The sequence below is a fragment of the Oryx dammah genome, unplaced genomic scaffold (genome assembly GCF_014754425.2).
Source record: "Oryx dammah isolate SB20612 unplaced genomic scaffold, SCBI_Odam_1.1 HiC_scaffold_29, whole genome shotgun sequence".
In the NCBI taxonomy this organism is placed as follows: domain Eukaryota; kingdom Metazoa; phylum Chordata; class Mammalia; order Artiodactyla; family Bovidae; genus Oryx; species Oryx dammah.
In genome coordinates, this window is record NW_024070213.1 from 30570392 (window position 1) to 30578944 (window position 8553).

General features: G+C 45.2%; 1 protein-coding gene across 7 annotated transcripts in view; it reads right to left on the minus strand.

The window, feature by feature from the left end:
- The window catches only part of ABCC9 (ATP binding cassette subfamily C member 9), a 159377-nt gene extending 157377 nt beyond the window's left edge, over window positions 1-2000 (minus strand). For 3 of the 7 annotated variants that reach the window (XM_040235326.1, XM_040235323.1, XM_040235324.1), the window contains exons 1-2: window positions 1210-1743; window positions 746-861 (exon numbers count right to left, since the gene is read on the minus strand). The gene's annotated coding sequence lies outside the window, so the exon portion shown is untranslated. Of the gene's footprint in view, window positions 1-745; window positions 862-957; window positions 1038-1209; window positions 1744-1775 lie in introns of those variants that run through there. The other 4 variants (XM_040235325.1, XM_040235320.1, XM_040235321.1 and 1 more) reach the window with 3 other exon arrangements.
- Between the last annotated feature and the right edge of the window lie 6553 nt (window positions 2001-8553).

Consider the following 8553-nt stretch of genomic DNA (forward strand, 5'->3'; position numbering starts at 1 on the left):
GAAACTCTGGTTACAGGAACGGTCTGTAGAACAGATCTTTCTACAGGTCTTGGTGACCAAACTCATGATTTCATGGAGACTACCGTCAGGGTTCTTGTGCCTTGAAAGGCACCTTATAAAGTTCCACACCCTCAGGACTGAAAACATTTGGATTCAGTCGATGAATATAAAATAAAGTGAAAACTAGCACTCTTCACTGTTCACCCAGCAAACAGTATCAGCTCTGATGGAAGAGTACTCACAGAGAATTTAACAAGCTGGTGACCCCTGAAGAAAGCACCCTAAATGCAATATAAAAGCTTTCATTCTCACACACAAAATAACTCATCCTTTACTTATTCAGAGATTAACCAAATTACACTGTGAGACAGAAACACGATATTTTAAAGAACTTATTCAGGGCTTTATCATCATCTCGGGTATGCTCAGGATCGGATCACTTAGGAAAACCAATGCATTTAATAATAAGTTATTTGAAGTTATTCAGTCCACGGTTTATAAAACATGAATTAAAAAGATATTGCTCTATTTATCTATGAACTACAGAACCATGCAGGAAATCATCAGCAAAAAGGACAGACATCTGATTTAGTGTCTGATCTCAACGCACCCATCAAAGTTCTGTTGCACAGCAAAGGAAATGTTGGAACTACTAAGCAGATAAGATTCCTTACACAGACACTCCAGTGGCCTTTATTTAAAAAAAAAAATCCCAATCTGTAGAAATAAAGCAACAAATAGATACCTTGGGTAATCGCTTCAAGCTGCTTCAAACCCCCACTGGTGCACTTGCTTTACCTTCAAAACACCAGCTTCCTACTCTGTCTTTAAGTATAAATTTCAAAGCCGGACGCAGAACTCCTACAAAGAGGGACAGAAATTAAGCAGAAAGTTACTTCGTGAACAAGACGGGAAATATCTAAAAGGAAAAACAAAACAAAACACCATTGTATTAACTCTTTGCACTTTATCCACTTAGTTTAAGCAGGAGCCGGCCAGAGTTTTCTAAGTACAGCTGGAAACCTGATCCCCACGCCCTCTCTTCCCCAGGGCTGGGGCCCGGTCCCTTCAATCCTAGAAATAGAGACGGCGAAGCGCAGCGAGAGCGCGCGGGAGCCTTCCGCTTGATGTTAGATCAAAATCGACTACTGAGGGTTATCCTTGAAACTCTTGAAATGAGATTTATGAAAAAGACACGGACTCACTCACCCCGAAGCCAGCGCTTTCCTTCCCCTGGCCGAAGCGCGCCGGGCGCCGAGCAGATTATTTTTAGGGCGGTGGGTGATCAGCTGCTGCCTCCTATCGAGTTTCTGGATTGCACACACTGCTCTGGGCTGGGGCGGACGCGGCCACTCCGAGGCAGGAAACTGAGCAGAAGCCCCGAGCGCAATGCCTGGGACTGGAGACCCTCCCCACCCCCGCTCGGCCCAGCCGTCCGCGCCCGAGCCACAAACTTGGGGCGCGCCTGACAAGGACTTTAAGAGTGATGTGCGCCCCTCTGCAACTCATTAGACACCGAAACTTACAATCTACGATTCCGTTATCCCCAGATAACGGGGGTGGGGGGAATGACTAACCTTAGTATACCCAAAGTCACTTGCACTTGTAATTTCCCCACCCCCTAGGCTCTGCGTGCGCCCTTTTAGCAACCACGTAAGGAAGCGGATTTGGGGGTTTCACTATTTCGCCTCCTGAGCTGATCGGGAAAATGAAGGGCTCACTTCACCCGGAGCAGCCGGCTGCTAGGCTGGATTCGTGCTGTGCGAATGTCTCACCTTGCGAGGCGGGCTCCGGCTGAATAATTAGGGAAATAGTGTTCTGTGCCCGGCATCGCGCTCCCAAAAGGGAACCCTTAACCCTTGCCCCCCGAAACTGGGGCTTTTTCTTCCTACTACTGTTTGACAGTCACTCTCACTCTTGCCCCCCCTCCCCACTCAGAGAGATCGCAAAGTCTCAAGGCGATCACGTGTTTAAAATACACTCAGCCCACAAGATCTAACACCCCCCCCCCCCCTTCTTGATGCAAGCTGTAAACTTCGTCCCAGGCAACCGTTGTAATTAACACTCGCTCTTATCAGGGGTCAACGCGCTATCAACTTAAAATAACCATTGTTTTTCTCAACTGTTCCGATCTGATAAAGGATGGTCAGCCCGGGGTAGGAGGTGGCGGGGGGCGGGGGGTCGGGTGCGGGGGAGGGAGCTGAGGCCTCCAGGGCTCGGTGCGCGACCCCCGAGGGGCACAGCTCCAGGGCTGCGGGCAGCCTGAGCTGGTCCCCAGACCCGAACCCCAAAACCTGGCGACCGCTCCGACTCAGGAGCAGAGCGTCCTCTTTCCTGCCAGCCCCGGGCTTTCCCCCCGGGCGCCTCCCGCTCGGAAGGTCGTTGCGTCCCCTAGTGAGGCCTGGCCTCCGCCAGCGATTGAATCTGGAAGCCGCGGCCGCTACGGGTCTGCGAGGACTCGAGGGGCTGCGCCCGGGAGGGTTCCAGAGACTCCGGGCCCGCGGACTTTGAAAGCTCGGCTAGCACAGCCTGAAGCTGTTAGCCCAGACGCAGGCGCAGGGAGAGAGCGTGATTCCAGGATGGGATCCGGGGAGTGTGGCTGGAACCCAGGGACCCGGTGAACAAGCCGCTAGGGGAACCAGAGGCTCCCAGCGCATCTAGGGAGAGTGAATTGGAATTGAGGGGGTGCAGATAGTCCCAACAGACAGACTCTGAGTGTGACCACACAAAATCAAGTTAACTATATATAGAGAGAGAGATAGCAAGGAGATCAAATAAGTCAATCCTAAAGGAAGTCAACCCTGAATACTCATTGAAGGGACTGATCCTGAAGCTCCAGTACTTCGGCCACTTGATTCAAAGAGCCAACTCATTAGAAAAGATCCTGATGCTGGGAAAGATTGAAGGCAAAAGAAGAGGGAGACAGAGAATGAGTTGTTGGATAACATTACTGATTCAATGCACATGAATATGGACAAATTTCAGAAGTTAGTAAAGGACAGGGAGGTCTGGCGTGCTGTAGTCCGGGGGATTGCAAAGTGTCGGACACGACTAAACAACAAATATATATATATATATATATATATATATATATATATATATGCATGCTAACGCTAAGATACTTCAGTCATGTCCAACTCTTTTGGGACTTCATGGACTGTAGACCACCAGGTTCCTCTGTCCATGGGATTCTCCCAGTAAGAATATCGGAGTGGGTTGCCATGCCCTCCTTCAGGGGAATTTCCCCACCCAAGGATCGAACCCACATCTCTTATGTCTCCTGTATTAGCAGGTAGGTTCTTTGGAGAAGGAAATAGCAACCCACTCCAATATTCTTGCCTGGAAAATCCCATGGACAGAGGAGCCTGGTAGGCTACAATCCATGGGATCTCAAAGAGTTGGACATGACTAAGCGACTTCACTTTCTTTCTTTCTTTACTGGACTGTGAAGAAGGCTGAGCACCGAAGAATTGATGCTTTTGAACTGTGGTGTTGGAGAAGACTCTTGAGAGTCCCTTGGACTGCAAGGAGATCCAATCAGTCCATTCTAAAGGAGATCAGTCCTGAGTGTTCTTTGGAAGGAATGATGCTAAAGCTGGAACTCCAGTACTTTGGCCACCTCATGCGAAGAGTTGACTCATTGGAAAAGACTCTGATGCTGGGAGGGATTGGGAGCAGGAGGAAAAGGGGACGACCGAGGATGAGATGGCTAGATGGCATCACCGACTCAATGGACGTGAGTTTGAGTGAACTCCGGGAGTTGGTGATGGACAGGAAGGCCTGGTGTGCTGTAATTCATGGGGTCGTATCAGTTCAGAGCGACTGAACTGATCTAAACTGAGTGCCACCTGGGAAGCCCTTCCCCATCTCACTGCTGCTGCTGCCTTAATTCATGATCTTTATGTCTCTCTCTAAGACTATTTTGATATTGCAAAATAGTGGTTCTGTGGCTGAACTCTCCTCCTCCCCCTTTTTACCACATTTTCCAGACTTATCTTTGTAAAGATCTAATCATGGTCTTCCCTCCCAATCTCTCAAAGTGTGGTCCACTAACGACCTGCACCAGAATTTGAAAGCATCAGTTCTTTGGTGCTCAGGCTTCTTTATGGTCTAGCTCTCACATCCAAACATGACTACTAGAAAACCCATAGCTTTGACTATACAGGCCTTTGTCACCAAAGTGATGTCTCTCCTTTTTAATACTCTGTCTAGGTTTCTAAATCAAAAGCCATAAGAAAAGTGAATTCTTTGGGTCAGAAACTAATCACTAGTTTCAGTGAAAATATTATTTCCAGAAGGCTGCTGGCCTCTCACAGTTTTGGAAGGCTACAACTCAGCAGGGAACTTATACTGCTGTGTCTGCTTCAGTAACACTTACCAGGGCTTGTTTCTCATGCTTCTCCAGCTTTCCATACTTACTCGCCAAGCTTTTCCTTAGAGTCATCCTCAAATTTTAAGGGAAATGAATGTATACCTTCATAGACCCAGCAGTTTAATCCAAAGAGGTCCCCCACAAAGTCAAAATTTCTTGTTGTCTTATATTGCAACTTAAAAATGTATACAAATTTTGCATTTTATCCTGTAATTCCCCCCACCACCAAGAGCCATATCCATTTTCTAAATCAGTTGTTATTGTTCAGTCACAAAGCGTTGTCCAATTCTTTACAGTCCCGTGGAGTGCAGCACAGAAGGCTCCTCTGTCCGACACTATCTCCCAGAGTTTGCTCAAACTTATGTCCATTGAGTCAATGATGCTATCCGACCGTCTAATCCTCTGTCGCCCCCTTCTCCTCCTGCCTTCAGTCTTTACCAGCATCAGGGTCTTTTCCAGAGTCAGCTCTTCTCATCAGGTGGCCAAAGTACTGGAGCTTTAGCTTCAGGATTAGTCCTTCAGAATATTCAGGACTGATTTCCTTTAGGATTGACTGGTTTGATTTCCTTGCAGTCCAAGGGACTCTGAAGAGTCTTCTCCAGCACCACAATTCAAAGGCATCAATTCTTTGACACAGCCTTCTTTATGGTCCAACTCTCACATCCGTGCATGACTACTGGAAAAACCAGAGAACTTTGTATACAAGCTGATGTCTCTGCTTTCTAAATCAGTATTGCCCAGCAAACAACATTCTGCCTGAATGCAAATACTTGTTGAATGACTAAGTAATGTATCCAAATTGACGTTAATGGGGTGGTGGGTAGGGGGGAGTAAGTGTATCTTCAAGCAAAATCCATGACTTAAGAATATGTTCCATGATTGCTCTGTGGTGTCAAGTGTTGAACAAGGTGGTAAAATGGCCTTACAGCTAATTGTTTACCAGGATAACTCCCAGAAAATATTTCTAGTAATTTTTTTTTGGCCATGCTGCATGGTGCATGTAGGATATTAGCTCCCCCAACCAGGGATGAAACCCATGCCGCCTATAGGGGAAGTTCGGAGTTTTAACCAGTAGATCACCCAGGACGTCCCCAGAAAATACTTCTAAAAACGTAACAATGCTGAGTAGGCTATAGTAATTACAATTTAACTTTCATTTTCATTTCCTTATTCAGTTCCCCATGGAATGATGAAATTACTATTTAAACTGTCAAATCCACACTTTCCATTGCCCAGGTGGTTTGTTAGTGCCTCTCTTCTTTCTGCCAATTGTCAGTGCTTTCTCTGTCCAGTCCTTTCGAAGTAGAAAGCTGAAAAAAAATCATCTTCATAACTTAGAGAAGAGTGGAAAGTATTGGGAAATAATAAAATTATACAGATAATTTGACTAGAGAAGGAGCCTGAGGGGAACAATAGAAAATCTCTCTGAGCTGCCTTGGAAGGCACAAAAATTCACTCCTTTATTCATGAGAAGTAACAACAGTACAGGTAATTTGAGCAATTGCTATGTGTCAGGCAATATGCTAAGCATCTTATTCTTAGCTTGAGATTGAGTAGTAAGCAATCTCACTACTATTGTATCAGCTGATATTTCACAATCCCTTATCTATTGAAGAAATGAATGAAAAGATAATAAATGTATTTCTTGCCACTCCCACCAGCAACTTATTGGTACCAGGAATATAGCTAGGATTTGACTAGCACAGAGAACACTGCAGAGTAGAAATAAGTAAATAAGCAATGAAAACTCAGCAGTGGCCACAGGACTGGAAAAGGTCAGTTTTCATTCCAATTCCAAAGAAAGGCAATGAAAAAGAATGCTCAAACTACTGCACAATTGCACTCATCTCACATGCTAGTAAAGTAATGCTCAAAATTTTCCAAGCCAGACTTCAGCAATACGTGAACCGTGAAATCCCTGATGTTCAAGCTGGTTTTAGAAAAGGCAGAGGAACCAGAGATCAAATTGCCAACATCCGCTGGATCATGGAAAAAGCAAGAGAGTTCCAGAAAAACATCTATTTCTGCTTTATTGACTATGCCAAAGCCTTTGACTCTGTGGATCACAAGAAACTGTGGAAAATTCTGAAGGAGATGGGAATACCAGACCACCTGACCTGCCTCTTGAGAAATCCGTATGCAGGTCAGGAAGCAACAGTTAGAACTGGACATGGAACAACAGACTGGTTCCAAATAGGAAAAGGAGTACGTCAAGGCTGTATATTGTCACCCTGCTTATTTAACTACTATGCAGACTACATCATGAGAAACGTTGGACTGGAAGAAACACAAGCTGGAATCAAGATTGCTGGGAGAAATATCAATAACCTCAGATATGCAGATGACACCACCCTTAAGGCAGAAAGTGAAGAGGAACAAAAAAGCCTCTTGATGAAAGTGAAAGAGGAGAGTGAAAAAGTTGGCTTAAAGCTCTCTTCGTTCAGAAAACGAAGATCATAGCATCTGGTCCCATCACTTCATGGGAAATAGATGGGGAAACAGTAGAAATAGTGTCAGACTTTATTTTGGGGGCCTCCAAAATCACTGCAGATGGTGACTGTAGCCATGAAATTAAAAGACGCTTTCTCCTTGGAAGAAAAGTTATGACCAACCTAGATAGCATATTCAAAAGCAGAGACATTACTTTGTTGACTAAGGTCCATCTAGTCAAGGCTATGGTTTTTCCAGTGGTCATGTATGGATGTGCGAGTTGGACTGTGAAGAAGGCTGAGTGCCGAAGAATTGATGCATTTGAACTGTGGTGTTGGAGAAGACTCTTGAGAGTCCCTTGGACTGCAAGGAGATCCAACCAGTCCATTCTGAAGGAGATAACCCTGGGATTTCTTTGGAAGGACTGATGCTAAAGCTGAAGCTCCAGTACTTTGGCCACCTCATGCAAAGAGTTGACTCATTGGAAAAGACAGTATACAGCCCTGATGTACTCCTTTTCCTATTTGGAACCAGTCTGTTGTTCCATGTCCAGTTCTAACTGTTGCTTCCTGACCTGCATACAGATTTCTCAAGAGGCAGGTCAGGTGGTCTGGTATTCCCATCTCCTTCAGAATTTTCCACAGTTTCTTGTGATCCACAGAGTCAAAGGCTTTGGCATAGTCAATAAAGCAGAAATAGATGTTTTTCTGGAACTCTCTTGCTTTTTCCATGATCCAGCGGATGTTGGCAATTTGATCTCTGGTTCCTCTGCCTTTTCTAAAACCAGCTTGAACATCAGGAAGTTCATGGTTCACGTATTGCTGAAGCCTGGCATGGAGAATTTTGAGCATTACTTTACTAGCATGTGAGATGAGTGCAATTGTGTGGTAGTTTGAGCATTCTTTGGCATTGCCTTTCTTAGGGATTGGAATGAAAACTGACCTTTTCCAGTCCTGTGGCCACTGCTGAGTTTTCCAAATTTGCTGGCATATTGAGTGCAGCAGTTTCACAGCATCATCTTTCAGGATTTGAAAGAGCTTAGCTGGAATTCCATCACCTCCACTAGCTTTGATCGTAGTGATGCTTTCTAAGGCCCACTTGACTTCACATTCCAGGATGTCTTGCTCGAGGTGAGTGATCACACCATCGTGATTATCTGGATCGTGAAGATAGTAGATGTGAAATTGATTGCTACAGCCCTTTCTCTCTATAACTGCTGTCATGACACCACTTCAATGTGGCTTTTGCAGTGTCCCCCCAACCCCCTCCACACACACACACAGCATGGCTCTGCTATCAGTTAGATCGCTCCTCCCCAGATCAAGCTGGCCTCACGGCAGCAGTCTTTGTGTCCCCTGCTACTTCCCTTCTCCCTTCAAGCGAAGTGTAAGTGATCCAAAGACAAATGAGGAAAGGCCAATTGCCTCTAATGAGACGTTTGTCTTTTATAGGCACGCCTGGTTTTATTGCACTTTGCCTTATGCACTTCGCAGGTGTTATGTTTTTTTACGAATTGACGGTTTGTGGCAACCCTGCACTGTAGGATGATGGTTAGCATTTTTCCCCCATTTTAATCCATATTTTATTTTGCCCTATTCCCATCACATCTATAGGTACCAAAAGCAGTCAACTGTACAAGATTAATTTAATGGGAAACAAACTTTTGTTTACAAAAGAACGTGCTGATTCACAGAAGAAAACATTGCTCTTACTAGGGTCTCAATCTAGAATCCTCAAATTCTAGTAAGTCA